Below are 17,892 nucleotides of genomic sequence, written 5' to 3'. Positions count from 1 at the left end.
CTGTCGGTGCAATTTTGTGTTTCTTTATTTGGTTCCAGTGGTGGCCAGTCTCCATCACCCAAAGGTATGCTTTTTCTCCTAGGGCTTCATGTCTGGAATTTTCACCACCAGTATTAACCCAATGCTTGCCCATGGCTGATTTATTTGCCATAAAGGCAAATTGAACCCAAAGGAGATGTGCCTCCGTGCATATCAGTTTTCTTGTACAAGCACTGTTTGCAGGAATGGTCACTTCTGTATCATGCCCAAAACACAAACTTTGGAGTTTCTGCTTTGCCACAGGCTGAAGATTAAGAAAGATTTGAAGCTTATGAGGTGACCAGAGTATTTTGTACCGTTGGCTCATGTGAGTCACTTTAGAGACCCTGAAAGCATTGCTTGCTTCAGTTGTGGCCCCAAGGAGGGCAAAGGAAGAGGCATGTAGGTGTGTTTTCTGGAACAAGGTGATAATGATGTTTTACTTAAAAAATAATAGCTGTTCCATGGAAAAAGAGCTTTGAGGTCACTTCTTGTATCTTTCAGTTCTTCACAAATAGAAATAATTCCAAGATATATATATATATATATATATATATATATATATAAAGTTTCATTATTCCTGTTTTCCTTGTGAGACAGAGTATTGCTCTCTGTCTTGATCAGTGATTAAAGCTGCAGCGAGACCCCTAAATTGCCAGCGATTCTGTATCATTTGTGTCACCATCAATAGGGGAGAAGAATAGCTTTTAAAAAAAATATTTTTATTACAGATGTGTAGACGTGAATTTATAGCTTCAATCGTGCTTCCAAGAGAGCAGCTGTGAAAGTGAGATAGTTAAAAAGCTGGATGAAGGAGGAGTAAAGCATAACAGGGGGACTGCAGTAGGGGATAACACCTGGAGACATCTGTTGGGAGAAGTAAAGCTGGAGAAGGCATGGAGCCACTGTACCTCACCAATCCCTGACCAGCTACTGGCTTCTTGCCTTCTTTTTGTTTTGATTTTGTTTCAGCATTGCCTGGTGTATTTATCCTCACCCTTATTTGCAACAGACGATTTTTATAAGGTTCGGAAGTGAGCGAGTGCTTTTTCCAGCTCTCTGGTCTCCGTGCCTGCTGGAACATCTGTACACACACACACTTTTCCTGTCTAAAGATAGTTTAAGCTAGTGTGCCCAAAATACAGCTTCAGGCTTGGGTTTGTTGTTGTCTTAGTAAGCATAAAAATATGTTCTAATATTATGTCACTCCAGTTATGTGTTTCAGCAGCTGCAGTCTGTCTGTGTCCAGTTTGTTGGGAATGGCCTTGCTTCCTGGGATTTGTTTTTCCATAGCTGGAGCCCTGGGTTACTTAGTTTGGCCAAGACTGCACGTTGCAGTCTTTCTGTGAGTACGATCATTCTTGCCCAGTAGGATAATTCCAGAAGGGTTTTCTGCTGGAATGACATGACCTCCTTTGACTGACCTCATGCTCTGCCAGCACTGCTGTTTGAACATCATCCTTCCCACCCTCTCTGCTTCCCCCTGTCCCTACAGGCCTTGCTGCAGTTGTGCAAAAAAATTCTTTCCTTCTGCGGAGCTATCACTATGTCGAATAATTCTGCTTTTACTTGTCAGGGTTTCTGGCTTGGCCTCTCCACCTCCCTCCATCTAACAAGGACATAGTACCTAATCCCTTTTGTGGATAGGTGTGTTCCTGTGGTGTGTGTTGAAAAAGTGGGATTTACTTATTGTAGACATTTCCTTATTTTTACTTATATTTTGTTATATTTAGTTTAATACAGTGTAACTTGTGCTCACACTTGGGGTCACAAAGCATAATCTTACCCTCCCATCATGAAGTCCCAGATTTCAGAGGAGGCTGCTAGGAAGGGTAAAGAGGAGAAGGGAAGTGCTCCAGCATCAGCAGGTGTTTGATGTTCATGTATCTGTAAACTGATATCACAGTCCATGTATTTGTGTAGGGATGTTAATTTTTGCTGATAAATGATGAACTATGCTAGGCACTTTTATACATAAAGCAAAAATGAGACATGATTGTGCATGACTGTAAAAGCTTTTGTAAGGCTTATTGCTATAACTTAGGAAATGTGAAGTGGTCAAGTGAATTAATTACATGGGTCATCTCAAATGAGTGCCTGTAAAAAATGTTGTGCAGCTCATTGTCTATTCCCTTTTTAAGGCTTGTTTTGTGGAAACTTTTGAAACTTGGAAGATTCTGATTTTTACTAGTGATATTCCTCTTTGAATATTCACTCCTCTTGGAGCAGCGGAAACAAGCTCTCTGCTGCAGGAGCCCAACACACTTGGGCTGAAAGGAAGGTGAAGGTGTCAGAGCCTCCATAGCAGAGCAGGAGGGTGTTCTGTCACCGCTGCTGGCTGGATGGATGCAGGAGATGGACTCGAGGAGCCATACAGCTGGTATCCTGCTTACAACTCCTAGTGTCTGCCAAAATTTGTTTTAAATAGCTGTTACTCAGAGAGAAATATTACAGATTTGTATTTGAGTTATTTGGACTTTTCACAAGGGTTGGAATACAAGATGCCAAACTGGGCAGCTTGCTAGTTTTTTAATACAGACTTTCACATTGTGAAGCTTTTGTCACAGAAATTTCTATTTCAAGCTGTGGTATACCAGGTGTCTGCTGTAAAGCATGCTGTTGTTGCAGGGCTGAGTATCTGCACTTCCTTGGCATTTAGGTTATCCTCATTTATGTTTCAGTGATGCCCAGAGGCTGAGTGGGTCAGAGCCCTGCTGCACTGTGTGCTGGGTGACAGCAGGGTGACAGTCCCTGCCCCAGGAGCCAGTGGCCTGGGTCACTGGCTTCAGATGGCCACTGCCACAAGCTGCTTGGGACCATCAGCTGCCAGGCCTGAGCATACTAGGGACAGAAAGCAGGGATAATTCAGGTGAGGCAGGCAAAAGTATGTTTTAAATGCAGTTTAGTCAGGACATCAGTAATGCCTTTTTGGCCCAAGTCAGCAGAGCATCATTTTCAGTGACTATCCTTATATATTTCAAAGCCTTACAAGCCATGACCTACAATTTGATCTCTGCCAACACCAGTTCACACAAGAACATAGGACTACTGTGAAAGCACTGTTAGAAACAGAGAGCTTTATATTCTCCTTCACAACAGGGAATCTCTCTGCCATATTCTCTTCCTTGTGCTCTGTGTACAGCGTCACTGGATGAAGAAGAGGGGTTGATGTCCATGGATTCAAGTGAGAGGTTAAGCTGTAATAGTGAAATTCCAGGAAATTTTTTCATGTTTATAGTCCTCAGTCCCAGACACGTGCAGGTTGGAAAAGAGTCAGAACTGTTGAGATTGGAAAAGACCCTTAAGATCATTGAGTCCAACTTTTAACCCAGCATTGCCAAGTCCACCACTAAGTTGGACAAAAATGCACCACTGGTGCTATTTGTGTGTTGTATAGGAGGGTGTGGTTGGGTTTCCATAGCACATAGTCTCGACCATTGGTGTCATTGAGTTGTGCCACTGCCACCTAGGACAGGTCTTGGAAGTAGGGCAGATCAAAGCTTACCCCCAGCCCCCCTCGCCAGGCAGCGTGTGTGCTGTACACAGCACCGGTGTGGGAACAAGCTGAAGGGAAACTTCATTATGTTTGACAGTGCCTTTTTAGCTGAAGTACTGCCACGATCGGCATGACAGCAGTGAATCCCAAAATTGGTTGATTGCCGAGAGAGCCTGTGAAGATAGACATGAGGGATAAAAGGAATTAAATGCTTAATTAATAGGTTTATACTTCTTATTTCTTGAAGCATGACTATTTTTCCCCTCTCCTGTTTTGTTTACTTTAAGATGCCATATGTTCCACTTGAAGCTGTATAGAAATTTGCTAAAGAAAGCTGCACATCATTGTTTAGAGAGTTCTTTACTAAGTGATCTGATGCTTGAATATTGGACTTTTGAAATAATAAGATATTTTGAGCTACCAGCATAAAGAGATTATTTGGCCAATATTTTGTACACTAATGATAGCACCTACCCAACTGTGTAGTTACTCTTGATCCTAAGGGACTAAAGCTTCCGCGTCTCATGACAGAAGTTCTCTCCTGTTTTCATGTATTCCCGATAACATTTTTCATTAGAATTCTAGTTGCGAATATCAACATTTCTTTGGTGTCTCCTTCTGTTAGTTCCTTGCTTCCCACATGCTGTTCTATGTGAAAGTCTTTGTGAATTGCTTAAAGGAGTAAAATCCTTCATGGTAATGGAGATGCTAACATGCATGACAGTTCTTATCCATCCAAAAATGGCAGCAGTTGACTTGTAGTTTTTCACATAAGCTGATTTTTCACTCAGAAAAGTTTTCACTTAGAGAAGGTAGCTATTAATTACTTATCTATCCATGTTTCAATATGCCACCATCTCGTTAAATAGCTCCCTTGTCTATTTCTTTCTGAAACTATAAAGCACTCTTTTCTGCAGAACAAGCTCAATGACATCTTGACACTTCCCTAATGTTTTCAAATCCTGGTGGGTTTGAGTGAATTGCTGGATTTATTTGAACTTCAGATTCAGGGCTTGTAAATATGCACAGATGAAAGCTAAAAAGGTTGACAGGAATGAATTTGCAGTTGCAAGTGCTAGGTTTGGCATAGTTATCTTTGGCAACATGAACCTAATCAAGTCCAGGAACTCAAGTGATCATAAATCTGTTGTGATACTGATAGTCGTCTTGTATTACGGTAGTCAGTACTTACCTCCTCTATTATTAGATTGGACCCTGGGGAAATGCAAAGGAAAGTGTGAGTCTCACCCACGATGTTTTGGTACTAAGCAAGCCAAGCACTTGGAGAAGATCCTTATCTTCTCAGCAGATGGAGGGTGAGGTGAGCGTATGAGACCAAGCTGCTGAAGAGGACTTGTCTTCCAAATGTTAGTCCAGAGTCTTAACGCAGAACAGCCCTGCTTTCACAGCTTAGTACATGGCTGACCTGCTTCCAAACAGCAGTGCTGCTACCTACAAGAGACCTGGGAAGAGGAGTCCACCCAAGCAATGAAGCTTTCAGTGGATGGCATTGTTAAGGATGATTTTGAGAGCTGACTTGTAGTATTTCGGTGGTCCAGGTATTTGAAAGATCTGTGAAACCCTTCACCATGGATTTATTTTAGTGAAGGAGTTTGGGTAGTGACATTTTGTGCATGCAGGTAGCCATTAAGCAAAGAGGGGAAGTAAGTGGCAAGTCTTTTGCTACTACTTCTGCCCCTTCACTTTCTGGGAAGAATGGTTTTTAGTTCAAGGGCTCCTTGCATACCAACATCTCCTGGTGAGCACTGGTTAGCTGGCTCTGTGCAGGGAATGATTGGATTGGTAGGTGTTTAGTTCATAAGTTTCACCTACTCATTTTGTTTTCTATTAATAACTTTATGTTTTAATCCTGTAAGTGTACTGTGCCATGCATCTGTCTATTTGGGGAACTAATCCTGTAGTGGTAGGCATCTATTTCAGGAGCAGCCCAGACAAAGCACAGCCTATTTGAGTGCTGGCCTCCCTTATTGTGTGTAGTGGGTTAAATCGCTGGTATTAGTGTAGTGTAGGAGTTCAAAAAGGAAAGATGTTATTTGCAGCGTCAACTCATTAAAAATACTCTGTACAGATTTTTCCAAAAGAATAAGCAGCCCAAGCACACCGGGCCCCATGCCAGGGTATGTAATAGCCTTGCACAGCACCAGTTGAAGCTCCAAGTTGGATAAAAGGCAGCTTTTTCTGGGTTTGTTAAGTATTCCTTTAAAAAAAAAAAAAAGGTTTGTGTACAGAAGTAGCAAATTAATTCAGTCCTATCAGAAAGTAGGTCAGTGACTGACCTCTCGATAGCATGAGGCAGCAGTTTCAAGCAGAAGTGACAGCTCAGCAGCGTGGACCCTCCATGTCTCCAGGAAACTTGTTTTGACAAATGTAAACACATTATATCCTGTATTCCTCTTGCTTATTTATTTTTTTTTTTTGCTGCTGCATTAGAAACCACAAGCTGTCACTCTCCATCCCCTTTCTTCACCCTTTCTGGTCCCCAAAGGGAAATGCCTTGTATCGTAGCTAATAATTTTTGCAGGGCTGCGTAATGAGTAAGGCGTTCCAGCAGGGTCGGTGTTTTTTTATGACACACAAAGTCGGGCACTGTAAACCAGACTTGACTACAATCCAAACCAAAGTCTTTCCAATGGTGAGGGAAGTCAGTGGGAAGACAGAACTGGATTAATTTAGGATTCTTCTGTCTTAGTTTTGTTTTTCTTTGTGCTGAATGAAATTTTTGCATATATCCACGTGCCTCTGCAATGTTTACATTGCCAGTGTTGGTGTCCACATTGCTGAGCAGACAGAACCTTGAATATGTCTTCACTGCAGCCCAGCAACTCCTGAAACTGGGATGTTTTTGTAATTTTGGGTGAAGTTGCAAAGTGTGTATTGATAGGGTTGTGGCTCCTTGAATACCACATAAAGAATAATTGCCTCAGAAGATATGGGAATCTGTTCATCTTTTCATTGAGTTGTCACTATCAGCAGGTATTAAAGGTGGAGTGTACACTACTAGTTAACTACTTTGACTTCTACCTTTCCTGCAGTGATTTCTCCTGTGGAAATCATTGTGGATCAAAAGGTCTATCAAGGTTTTCAGCTGTCTCCTTCTCCTGATGTGTAATCAGGTTGCACAGATGAGATACTGCTGTTTGGAATATATAGAGGAGCATTTCAGACTCTATTAGCCAATGTGGCTCAATTTAAGCCATTTTGCTCATAAAGCTTGACATGATTTTCTTCATTACCTAGTAACCTTTCTGGCCTGAGGTGGCTCAAAAATATCCAGAGAATCCTATGGATATTTACACAGATGGTGTACAAAGAATGATTTTTGCCATGTGATAGATAAACCTTCAGAGCCCTTTAGCTGTACATTGCCATTTAACTGAATTTTTAAGTTCACATGCTTAGAAGTAGTACACTACAGTAAAAGTTGAATGACATTGTCTCACCTAGAAGTAGAGATTTGATTTGGGAGGATGGGAATGTACTTGTTAAAAACAAAATGCTTCAGGCTTTAGTAAAGGTTTGATCTGAATAGATCCAAATCAAGAAAGAAGTCAGATGGATTTACATAGCAAAACTGACTATGAGAAGCTGAGGAAGAAGAAAGTCCTGTTTCAGTGAATTACATATTGCTGTGCTATAAATGTTGGCATTGATTGTTACATACCATGCAATGGATGTCATGCTAAGAAAGTAGTGAAAAATATAAAAAATATTAAAACCACAACACTAATGTACACAGTTAAAAAAAAAAAAAGGCAGAGGAGAGGAGTGCCCATGCACATGTGTGTAAGTAGGCTTGTTTGGGAGGGGCAGGCAGTTCCCAGTCTGTCTCCTGAGGGATCTTTGCACAACACAGATGTTGTTGTCAACATCATCATCATCACAGATGATGATGCTGGCTTTCAAGTCATTACACTCTCCACAGGGCCACCAAGTTTCCTCTGCTTGAAAGGGCTGGAAGTGCAAGGTGTGCTCCAGGTGAAGACAAAGATCTAATGCTGTTTCTCCACTGTTTCATGCTTGCAGAGACACTGCTTCCCTTTGCTCCCTCCTGCACTGGGGATAGAGAGTCAGGAAAGAAACAGCCTCTTTAGACTTAGAAAATCGAGTCCAGCCTTAACCCAGGACTGCCAAGTCCACCCCAAAACCATGTCCCTAAGCATCATATCTACATATCTTTTAAAGACCTCCAATATTCCAGTACTGAAATCCTCTTAGTTCAAGGCAATTTGAGCATCTCTTAATGTTTAAGAACTGGAAGCACTTTTAAAGTGCCCACACACACACGAGGGGAGAGCTGGGAGGTTTCCTCCCACCCCCAAATGCTCATAGAAGGTCCTGCCAGGTTGGCCAGTTAAGCTGCTTCCCTGCTGCTCATGGGCTGCAGAGGTCTGTGTAACAGAGGTGACGTGGTGACCTCGGCAGCAAAGTGCAGATAGGCATGGAATAGAGACAGGAAGACTGCCCATGGTGTAGGCAGTCTCTGGTGTCGCTTGCCTTCGGGCTAGTGTCCTGTCTCACTTTTTGGAAAAGCGGTTCCCATGGAATAAGGAAGCTTAAATCCTACTTTCTTTTTAATTTCTAGCCAGGGGAGTTTGTTTCACAGTCTGTATCCCATACAAGCAGTGACTTCCACTGCATATTTGGTATATATATTCAATACATTAATTTACCCCTTCACTTGTGTGCATGTATCATCAAGGAGCAGGACACCTTCATATGTTCCCTTTTGCCTTTGAATTCTTGGTGATGGCTTGCTGGGATGATGGTCATCTTTATGGCTTTCTTCTGATGCCCTGCACATAGCAATTTTGAAGGGAGTGTGGCTGCAGGATCAGCCAAGACTGCCATCCTCCCCATGGTGAAACTGGAGGGCAGAGCACTGAGGTGTGAGGCAGAGAGGCCACAGGAGGTCCTGGGTCTGCATTTCCCTAGTGCTGAACCTTCCTGCACTGGCCCTGTGTTGGGTAGAGCAAGTCAAACTCACGCAAGGAACTTGTCAAGAACAGCTCTTCTGCTTAGGGGTGGTTTCTTCATACTCACAAACAAACAAAACCAAACAAAAAATGCTTCAGAAAAACCCTGGTCCCACCTTTGCCATCATAGTACTCTTAATTAGATTAGTGGCTTGGATGTCTTGGGCTTTTTCCATCCCAAAGTAAGAACCCAGGAAATTTAAGTTGTTGGTTGCCTTCTATACAGCAAATTAAAAAGGTACAGGGGAAATAATATTTTGGCAGTTGAGATAACTTAGAGTAAAAATTAAGATTTATTAGTTTTTTTTCAAGGTGGAGAAGAATTGTTTTTAGCTTCTAGGTAACTCGTCAGCTGAAGTTTTTGACTTAATAGTTCAATCATCATTATTTCAACCCTGTTGACTCTTGGGCTGAATCCCGTGAAATAATGCATTAAATGTGATGCAGTGAAAAGATTTATAAATTTTTGTTATTTGGGGGAGGAAGGTAGGAGTTCCCACTTTAGTGCTTTTCTGAATATACAGCAATCTACATTGATTAAGCATGGATGATTTCCTTTCAGTCAACAGCACAAGGCAATGTCCATCCCAGTTATAACAATGTAAATGTCCATTGCTCTCCTTAGATCTGTCTGAGAGTATGTCATCTATCAGAGTAACATCTCAGATGGCCAAGAAATTCTATACAGGGTGTGTGAAGTGGGAGCAAGTGAAGAGTCTGTATGAAATTTCATCCCTCCTTAAATGTTTTGCAGGAGCTCTTTTTGGTTGAAGTAGCATGTGATTTTGTAGAGGAATTAGGTGGGTCATTCTTGCACTGATGCAGGCATAGGGCAGTTCGACAAAGGTAAAATGTTGGCCCACCTCAGGGCTTTGAACTGCTCCAAGCCATCTCTACTTTGTGCAATTGTTAAGGGGGGAAAAAAGAGAAAACTAATTCCTGCCAAGCTAATTTCCTGAATGAATTTACTCTGTACTCTTGTGTGGTCTGTGCTCTGAGATTTGGTGATCTTAGAGAAAGCTACTGAAGCATTGGATGTCCAGGTCACTGCTGCACAGCGTGAAGCAGTGCCTTTTAGGAGCTCCTCATGAACCCCTTTGGCAGGTGCTATGGGTGCTTATTTTGCTTGGCTTTGTTTCTCTCCCTCAATTTAGGCTAGTTTGGGGTTAATGTTTCAAGTTTTCAGTACCACTGAAATACTGCTCACATCTGCTGGCAACAACTTTGTGTCCATTACTGATTCCAGAGTGTAAACTAGACAGATTATTTGTCCTGCCCTGAGGAAGAAGAGAAGGAGTAAAAATTTTAGAGCTGCCACTGGTGGGCATGAGTGGTGACTAACTCTTACTATGTTGAGTACACGGAAATCAATTTGGACCTCGTCTGATGAATGCCACTGCTGGAATTCTTTCTTTTCCATATAGAGCTACATATGAGAATCAAGAAACAAATGCGTTTGCTTAAGATAACATCATGTGACAGCTGAGAACAATTAAAACTCTTACTTGTAGCTGTATTTTTTTCCTTCCTTTCTACAGCAGGAGGGTGGTGTCTGCAGCTCTAAGGAGTTGATACAGGCTATTTGCCACTGCTGTGATCTTATCTAGAACAAGTATCCTGCAAGGTTATTTATTTTATAGCCTTTTCTTCTAGTTTTGCACAACACACAGATCTTGGGAAAGTATTTTTTTTCTTACTAGACTCTTTTTGGCAATAAACACATGCCTAACTGTAAGAGATAAAACTTTCACAACCAAGCTTGTTTTGTGAAGCCCAAACATTTGTGAAGCTTACAAACCCTCAAACTTTGCATAATGTGCCCATCTCTGGTCTCAAACATGAAGTGGCAGAAGAGGGAAGTGTTACTTTTTTTAACCAACAACTTATGACTGTGTCAACACATGACAATTTGTCAAAGCTTGCTGTAGCGGTACTGTAAATTAATTTTTAGCATCACTTGTGAATGGTAAACACTTTGTGCAGTGTGAACAGCTCCTAGTACAGTGTGAGTTGTCAGCAGCTTGTGAGCTACCCTAAAAAAAAAAAAAAAAGAAAAAAAAAAAAGCACAGAGGGAAGGATGCAAGCTAGTTTACTAGTACAAAATGGATCTGAGTCTGCAAAATTCAACATGTGGTGGTATGTCAACTCAACCTTGAAAACTTGCTTTTTCCATTAATAATAATCACCTGCAAGGCTGGGAAATCATAACTTTCCATTCTGTGACCCAAGCAGTGCCTGATAGCAAGCAACTTTCTCAGGCTCATGACCTGATGAGGTAGAGCCCTCTCTTTGCTGTTGGGTATTGCCTTTGCTTGGTTGCTTTAAAAGCAGGACATCCTGGCAATACAAGTATGCTCTTTTGCTGAGAAGTCTCAAATCAACCATGTAAAACACCTGGAAAAAAGTTAATATGGCAGCCCAAACAGAAATGGTGGTGACTGAGTGCTCTCTCCTCCTCACCTGTCCCCTTGCTGTTTCTCCTTGCCTATCCCAGCTGCTGTGGTGGAGCTGGCAGTGATGGTTCATACAATAGGAGTTGACATGATGGAAGAAAATTATTTGGTGTGAAAAGACAGGGAATATGTATTGTAGAAAACAACTTTTCAGATACAAACGTATTTTAACCTGTCACTTTAGCAGAACAAGCAGTAATAACCTTCCAATCTAACAATGACTGTTAAGTCGAATGTTAATTGGCTCAGTCGTTGAATTGCTAACATGTCTACAATTTACAAGTGAACACCCACTCAAGAGAGAGAAAATAGAAGTTGGTGCCTGGAATTCCTGGCCGTACTGAAATCACCTACATTTTTTTGGCATTAATTCATCCTGCATTTCCTGCAAATGTTTTAAGTAGAACTAGATGAGAAAAAGAGCTGGGCACGTTTGTTTGCCACTTTGATTTGCTCAATGAGAGGGTTTTTTTTCTCAGGCACAGTCACTCTTGGCTTATACACCGTAGGGTGGCTTTGGCTGCACCCTGGGGCTTATTCCTGTAAGCAGGCACAAGTGAAGCTTGGCACAAGAACTATTGAGACCTGCTAAAGCTGGTTTTAACCTGGTCATAGTTTTAAAGAGAAAGATGACTTTATTTGTGTATTTGCTCCTAAAGAATTTTGGTTATATTTCCTATCTAGATACAACTGTAAGTGCTGCCTGTATGAAAGAGCTGAGCCACACCATCCAGTAAACCATCTAGAGCAGCAGTTGGCTTGCTTGGAAATCACTTCCAGGACTGCATTGTAAGTAAGTGTTTTTACAAAAGCGTCATCAAATGATTTCTCCAGGATTGGGGTGATTTTGAGATATTTTGGTTGTTTCTAATAATTTCACAGTTTTATCCTAACATCTAGTAAGACACTAGCAGTTAATGTGGGAGCTGGAGCACCCCCATATCTGTGCATAGCATAAAGCTAAAGCCCTTTCAAGACTTCTTGCTGTCTTGCTCTAGAGCTTCCCAGCGTAGTACCTAAACACTTCTGAGAACAGGCAGCTATATAGAAGCCTAGAAAGAAATTTGGACAAGTACACAATGATCTATTTTGTCATTAACTCTGACATACGTATTTTTTGAGCGTTCATTCCAGCCTGCTCTTCAGCAGTTTACCTATGGTGGTGTAGCCCTGCTAGATCAAATGCTTTGTGGAGTTTTTCATAAACTGTGATCTGCCTAACTCGGTGTGAAATGATCCATGAATAGTTACCCTATCTTATCCAAAAAGAGCACTGCTTTGTCCCTTTGGCCATGCAGGGAGTAAAGCTAAGGAACCTCAGTAGGCTGTGGATGGGGGTGAATTTGGTCAGCTGTGTCTGTTTCAGTGATCATGGGATCATAGAATATCCTGAGTTGAAAGGGACCCACAATGGTTTTTGAGATCATCCTAGTGACGAGTGAGTCTCAGTGAAAAGGACTCTATTTCAGGTTACAAGCCAATTGCATTGTATATAGCATTAAGAATGTGTTTGCATTTAGAATGAATATCATCCTAGAAAACTTTGAGATGTACACCAAAAACCCTTATTATGATATTGATACATTTCATTTTGAAAGCATAATCCATTCAGGAATGTTTGTGACCTAAAATTTTGTAACTTTTATTTCTTTTTATATTGCCTTCATTTTCCTGGTGCTGCAGGTTATGAGAAGTATGATATGAGAAGTTTTTATGACATAAGTGCATTTCCCTTGAAATGGCCCCTGATAACATGGTTGCTTAAGAGAGCAGTGGTGGGAGAGTTGGTGACTTAGAGTTCAAATCACATAGTTAAGTATATTTATTATAGAGGCTGCTCACATTCCTCAGCACCTTGCAGAATACTCCCCACAGGTGACATTTGCTGTACATATACACATAAAATGTGTATTTTTTAAAATCTTAATCCTGTTGTCAAGTCCTTCAGACACAGTGGTCGAGTCAGTTTTTTGCCATAGGTTTCTATTTTGTGAATTTTTACTCTGTACAATCAACTGACACAGCTGGGTCGCTCTCTAGGTGAGGTTGTGCCGGACAGGAATCTTTGGCTCAGCTCTGCCTGCAGTTATGTGTCAGATACAGTAACTGCTGTTTCATTCTTGTTCTGTGCCTGCTGGACCCGTGTGGCACTCAGCCCAATTCTGCATTCTTCTGGATGAAGTTGAATGAGACAAAAGAAAAAAGGACTGGTTACTGTCAGTGATGGGACATTTCAGCTATGGCAAATGTGCAGAGAACAAGTGAGGGAATTGTTTGGGGAAAATTAGGACTTTGAAAAGTCTGAAATCAAACAGTTTACCAATTAGAAATTTAAAACAAGGCCTAATGTTTGTTTTCAGCAGCCTGTAAATGGTTCGTCTGCTTCTGGAACTTAAACCCTGACCTAAGCCACCACTGTTTTCATGAAACCATAAAATCATTAAGAATCATACAAGCGAAGTTGTTTAGGTTGAAAAGTACATTCAAGATCATCAAATCCAACTGCTAACCCAGCACTGGCAAGTCCACCACTAAGCCACGTCCCTAAGTGCCACATCTACACAGTTTTTAAATACCTCCAGGGATGGGGACCCAACCACTTCCCTGGGCAGCCTGTTCAATGCTTGACAATCCTTTCCGTAAAGAAATTTTCCCCAGTGTCCAATATAAGTCTCTCCTGGAGCAACTTGAGGCTGCTTCCTCTGATCTTGACACTTGGGAGAAGAGGCCAGCCCCCACCTGGCCACAGCCTGCTTTCAGGCAGTTGTAGAAAGTGGTAAGGCCCTCCCTGAACTTCTTTTTTTGCCATGCTAAACAAACCCAGCTCCCTCAGCTGCTCCTCATCAGACTTGTGCTCCAGACCTCTCACCTCAAGGGCAATCAGTTTCATTGCCCTTCTCTGGACATGCTCCAGCACCTCAATGTCCTTCTCATCGTGAGGGGCCCAAACCTGAACTCGGGATTTGAGGTGTGGCTTCACCGTAGTGCAGAGTACAGATGGGTGATTTCTGTCTCAGTCCTGTTGACCACACTTTCAGCATGGGAAGCAGGACTCTGGCTCCTCTGGGGGCTGGATGAGGACTCCTGGTCCTTTCTCACAGGTCTCTACTGTGCTTGTTTGCAGGGAGCCCTGCTGTCACTTGGCCCTGGGCTGATGGCACCACAGAGTTGCCCTTAAACCCCTGAGTGTGTTTCAAGGGGAACAGTTTCTCAGTCGCTGTTTGTAATGGATTTTCATCCAGTTTATGTCATGATGTTTGCATTGCTCTGGCACCAGGAGCTAGAGCTATGCGTTCATTTAATTTACACCAACCAGGGTAGTTGCTACTGATTTGATTCAAACACGGTGTTGCAGCGTGCATGCTACTGAGGCAATCTCAGTTACACCAGTTCCTTGAAGGATTGACTGTTCAATGTGGTTTTCTGCCTCATGTCCTTCCAGTTTAACTGTATTAGTCTGTTTAATGGTGCCAGAAGGCCACATATTTGCTCTCTGTGAAGCCTCAAACAGTAGATGCATGCTTTTAAATAGTTAAATAAACGTTAATTATGATTCACAAATATTTTTTCCCCAACTATTAAGTAATATCAAATACTGAATTTTTCAGTCAGTAATTGTTTTTCCAGCTGCTGAGTGGGACCAAGTATTCAATATTTTTACAGAGTTATTTTTGCAGCTGCTTGGCTGCTTTAAGCATAAAAGTCCTATGTTATTTTGTAGGGCTTGACAGCCTTGGATGCACAGTGGGCACACAAAGCCTGTGATGGGAGTGGAATGATTACAGTCTTCTGATGCACCCTGGTTAGCTGTGGATAGTTTGGGCTGCATCCAGATAAGCTGAAAATAGCATATTGGGCACTTTTAAAAGTTTGTGGTTTTGCAGCATTTTCTCACAAAAATGTGAAGTCTTTTTCTTTCTCACTCTGTGAGTTATTACACATGTGGAAATTAGTTATTTTTTCCTTTTCAAGATCTTGAGACATTCTGTGAGGGATTCAGCCAGTGTGAATTATTTCATGAAATAGTGGTTTGACTCGTTGCACCTCCTTGCAAATAGTATAGTACCAAAGAATTTTGTCTTAGAAGTGCATATTATGTGCTTTATGCAGAAAGATCTTAAAAAATTAGAAATATCAATTAAACCACAGGTCATGATGGTAGTGAAAGAGACATTGTTTTCACCCGCAGTGACGACTACCCTGGCAGTGAGCACATGGCTCACATTTTCCCCATGATTCATTAGCCAAGCCAGTAAAACATCCTAGGCTTACTGGTAACTGTTCTTCAGATGATTGCTCATGTCTACATGATGCATAGCAGTGTCAGAACATTCACTTTGGAACTTACCTTTTTTGTGCATCTCTTTTCTCTGGTTTTCCTACCAGATCTGCTCCACTGCCTCAGTGCTGCTATTGGCATAAGCAGTTACTGTAACTCTGTGGAACTACGAATAAGACATCTCCTTCTAAATATTGCTAGTGGGTTTTGATGAAGCCAGACTCAGGAGCACAGGGTGCACAAAGGACACAACACTGAACACTAGGGAGAGGATGCTTAGAACTGAGCACTAGGGAGATGATGATGTTGGTAGGGAAGGAGACCAACGTGTGAAGGGTAAATTCTGTTTGATGTTCAGTTGTGTTGGTTTTTTTAAGCCAAAACAGAAAAGAAGTAGGATTTAAAGCTTTCACAAAGCAGAAGTGTGAGTGTAATGAATTGTAGTGACTAGACAAATGAAAAAAAAAAGTTCATTATAAAGCTAAACTTAAATTTCAAAGCCCCAGAAGAAGAGGTGATCTGTCAGCCACCCAGCTTGGACTGGTCACCCAACTGGAACTCATGGTCTGGATTCAGTTCCCTGCCTCAGTCACAGGTTTCCTGTGTGTGCTCAGGCAACCTCCTTCATCTGCCCCATGACTGACTTCCTCATTTGTGCAGTGGAGGCCATCTTCCTTGCATTCATTGTGGGGACAAAGCCTGCTAGTGTTGCTGAAAGACATGGATGTTGCGATGGGAAGAGCCATCCTGGAGACCAGAGCAAAAGGGGTGTGCTTCCTCACAGGGGATGGTCACCCATGCTGCTTGCATTTCTGTGTTAAAGAGTAAAGGAAATTATTTCCAGATCTCAAAATGGTTGATTTTTTTCTTTCCAAGTCTTTCAGGCCTATTTTTTTGTGGAATTTGGCTGCCCCGGTACAGCAGCAGGCATTTGGAATATTCCCTGTCTCTCACCTTTCTCCTCTCAGTCTGTCTGCTTATGGCTTCGAATCACTCCTGTCTGCTCAGTACATGCACCCGGCACAACCCAGTGAGATCAGAAACACAGCTTCTGTCATCTCCCAGCTTACGTGGAGCTCTCCTAACCTGTAAATATGGTTGTTTGTAAGGAAGAAAGCAAAGAGTGCTTGAGGCTGGTTGGAGGGGTACCAAAAGTGGTGCTAGCAGCCGAGGAAAGGTGGTGCGAGGCAGTGGAACGTCACACTCACAGACTCCTGCTGAGGTGTGTGCTGGCACAGTGTGGCTGCTACAGATGCCCACATAGCCTGTCACCACCACTGGCCTTCAGCCCCTCTGCTCCTCCACTTAATCACTGATAAGCAAAAATATTCATTTAAGGGTTTTTTATATACTCTCACTCAGTGCTGATGCGAATTCTGACTAAGGAATCAGAAATAACATGTCACATGCCTTTTGATGTGCCCTTTTGTCTCCTTTGGGCTGGTAGTTAAATTTTTAAGTGTGAGGATTTCTCAGTACATGAAATGCAGTGTCTCATTCCTTCCAAGACTGGTCAGCTCAGAGTCCCTTGCATGAGAAAACACAGATGGTTTAAGATGCAGAGCTGTCGACTCTAGACATCCTCTCTTTTCCAGCAGTGCTTGTCCCTTTTCCCAACTGGTGAAACTGGGAATTCAGTCTGCCTGCAGATCTAAAGGACTAGTGACTGAAAACGCAGCAACTGCTTAGCTGTCCATTGCTGTTTCAACCCCTCACCCAAGCTACAAATAATGAGTTATTGAGCTAATTTAGTTTTATACAGAAGTGATCTTCGTCTTGCAAATCAGGAAGGCTATTTAACGCAGTGTAATTGACTTCAGCTGTAAGATTCAATGCACTTATCTAGGATTACAGTTCAATAAAATCTAATTGTGCTGAGAGCAACAGGAATTATAGAAACACCTGGGGATTGTTTTCTGCCTTTCCTGTGAACAAGGTGAGCTGAATGTCTTCTGATCCTTATGGCTTAGGTTATGCTGCTGCTTGACCTGCCCACTGGTGGGAGCAGCTTAAGGTGGCACCATTTGGCATGAGGAGGTGAAGCCAAGCAGGTGAAATGATGGGTGGCCTCCTCCAGTGAGCTCTGTGTGAGTGATGCTTTCATTGCTGTGTGCCTGGCCAGAGTCAGGCTGGGCTGGGGGAACGGGAAGTAAGCAATGTCTGGTTTCATTATGATGGTGATGATTATAGGATCCATGAGGTACGTAAGATTAAAAGCCCTATAACATTGTAGGCCAAGCATTCACAGAGGACGAGGCCTGAAGTCAGTTCAGTGCTTTTATCTTGCCTCACCCAGTGAAGAAATAAATAAGGGAAAAAAAGTATTTATTCAGTATTTCCTCTCACTATTTACCAAGTAGGAAGCTGTGTAAAGCCACTTGCTACACAGAAACATTTGCTGGCCATCATGCATTAGCTTTATGACTGTGTGCTGCAATTGTAGAGAGCCTTTTTGCCCAAGAATTCATTAATGAGCTTTTCATCAGCTACTCTGAACAAACGGGAAAGCATTAGATTTAATTTTTCACTTGCAGAGCTTTAGGGGAAAGTACAGACTTTTCAGTGGGATGAGGACACTAGCACAGGTAGTGAGCAATTTGGGATGATGGCAGAACAGACAGTGTGGCAAGCGTCCTTGTGACACATATGAG

The 17,892-nt window shown here is 42.1% G+C and overlaps 1 protein-coding gene across 3 annotated transcripts in view; it reads left to right on the top strand.

Annotated features, from left to right (window-relative positions):
• The window catches only part of BACH2 (BACH transcriptional regulator 2), a 181,739-nt gene that overhangs the window by 74,363 nt on the left and 89,484 nt on the right, over nucleotides 1-17,892 (top strand). For 2 of the 3 annotated variants that reach the window (XM_086876545.1, XM_086876544.1), the window contains exon 3: nucleotides 11,647-11,751. The gene's annotated coding sequence lies outside the window, so the exon portion shown is untranslated. Of the gene's footprint in view, nucleotides 1-11,646; nucleotides 11,756-17,892 lie in introns of all 3 variants that reach the window. The other variant, XM_086876543.1, reaches the window with a different exon arrangement.

Source organism: Cyanistes caeruleus, chromosome 2 (genome assembly GCF_971803275.1).
Source record: "Cyanistes caeruleus chromosome 2, bCyaCae1.hap1.1, whole genome shotgun sequence".
Taxonomy (NCBI): domain Eukaryota; kingdom Metazoa; phylum Chordata; class Aves; order Passeriformes; family Paridae; genus Cyanistes; species Cyanistes caeruleus.
Note: the sequence above shows the minus strand (reverse complement) of the source record. Positions and strands in the feature narration are given on the sequence as shown.